The sequence below is a fragment of the Pteropus vampyrus genome, unplaced genomic scaffold, assembly GCF_000151845.1.
Source record: "Pteropus vampyrus isolate Shadow unplaced genomic scaffold, Pvam_2.0 Scaffold619, whole genome shotgun sequence".
In the NCBI taxonomy this organism is placed as follows: domain Eukaryota; kingdom Metazoa; phylum Chordata; class Mammalia; order Chiroptera; family Pteropodidae; genus Pteropus; species Pteropus vampyrus.
The window spans coordinates 415,471-417,405 of record NW_011889400.1 but is presented as its reverse complement, the minus strand read 5'-3'; positions in this window follow the sequence as shown (position 1 = coordinate 417,405).

Sequence of the window (1,935 nt, the reverse complement as noted above, 5' to 3'; positions counted from 1 at the left end):
TCAATCACCTCAAGTCTTTCAAATGTCTAGCTCATTTCTACATCTGATGAAAGTACACTTGGGCCTTAGAGTGACTATATACATCAGTGGGACCGGTCAGGTTTATACATAATTATTAAACTGTGTCGACTGTGACACAGTTTATATATATAGTATTCACTCCTTTTTACTAAACGGTGACAATATGGAAACAGTTCAAACAGCTGAATCCCATTATTTAAAGCAGGAATCTTTCCTTAATTTAGCTGGTCTCAACATTCTAGGTCCCTCTGCTGTTCTACAGAATGCCTCAAACACAAAATAAAACAAAACATGTGGCCCCACCATCCATTAAAAAATCTAAAAAATCAACAAATAAAACAAAACTCCAGGAACAGCAGGATCCACACCCCAGAGGAAAACCAGGACAGTGACAAGAGATAAGTCTTGCAGTGCCAGCTGTTCACAACACTTGGCAGCTCCTTCCTTTTTACTAAGGAAATCAACATATCTTCCCCTTTTCCAAGATACATTTTACTATGTTAATTATCGGATAATTTACACATTTCTGCCTTCTCCCAAACAAGATTTCAGACATAAGATATGGTCCCAATTATGCTTTTTTTAAAACTGAATTTATTTTAGGTAACCTACATGTTTTGATAACACACACGTTTCCTCTTTAAACAATGAGCTTTCTCCTGGCTCAATAGCCTTTCAATTTACCATACATTTTCTATTAAGAGATTAATTCCATTGAAATCCAAAACAAAGTATGTGACAAAAGTGTATGGTATTTTGATGGAGGAGGAGGAAGGCAAAGAGCAGGCATAAGAATGAGAATTATCATAGGGGTTCAAACATGAACGTTTGGATCCAAGTTTTCTTTAAATAAACTTGGAAAGGGGAGTAAACTCTGGGTAACCAGCCAGAATTGCATTTTGGCAAAAGCTGGGTTTTATTTGGTTGCCATGATTTAGGGAGGGCTGTTTAAGTACTGCTTTGGGGGTATGACTGATAAAAATAAGTGATTATACTTTCCATTCCACAAATTAAATTTTTTTCTGCTCCATCAGAAGCTAGATTTGGAGGGCTAACTTTGAAGTCTGAAGGCACACTTAGAATCCTCCTTCAGACTACAGGTGATTTGGAACAGCTCCTTTTGATTTATAAAAACTCCTTGCCCAACCTGGGGACCCTCTCCACTACCTTTCACCAAAGGAAATTCCTTATAATAAGTCCACACTGGGGATGAGTGATGGAGAGAACACCACACAAGACCACACACATGCATCTTACAACCAGCAAACCTGCGCACACCTTCTAGGATCCTCCGCTCCTGGGAACTGACATCTGCTGGTCCTTGCAAGGAGACCAAACGCTCAACGCCCCCAGCTCCCACACCACGTGACTTCGGCCCCGCCCAACTCAAGCTGCTCGAGAGGGCCACCCACACACGTAGAGCCAGGTTGAGCGCAGAGCTCTCTGTTACTCCTCGAGGTGGCGCCCTCTCCTCCCAACCTGAGAAAGGGAAGCTCTTGGGACTGCCTGCCCACGCCAACCATCTTCCCGAACATTACTGGGGACGCCCCTCTTCCCAGGTGTTAGGAACTGTGTGACCATCCAGAAGGTCCGCTAAAAATGCCCCTAAACAGGACCCCCATAGCACCCTCACCGTTTGGCCTATCTCAGAACACACTTTCCGTGGGAGGGACAAAGGGAAAGAGAATAAGGACTAGCCTTATTTTGGGTGTGATGTTAGAAAGATTTACCCTTAGGCACTCTGGAATAACCTGGTTGCTCATTCTAAGGCAAGCACTTGTTTTTCTCTTGCCCGTAACAGCCACTCTATAGGAATTGCCCTTCAGCAGTTAAGATACAGGAAAACAGATTAAAATCTCTCTTTGAGGGCTGGGGAAGAGGCAGATTATGGGCATCAGAGAAAGAAAATATGAG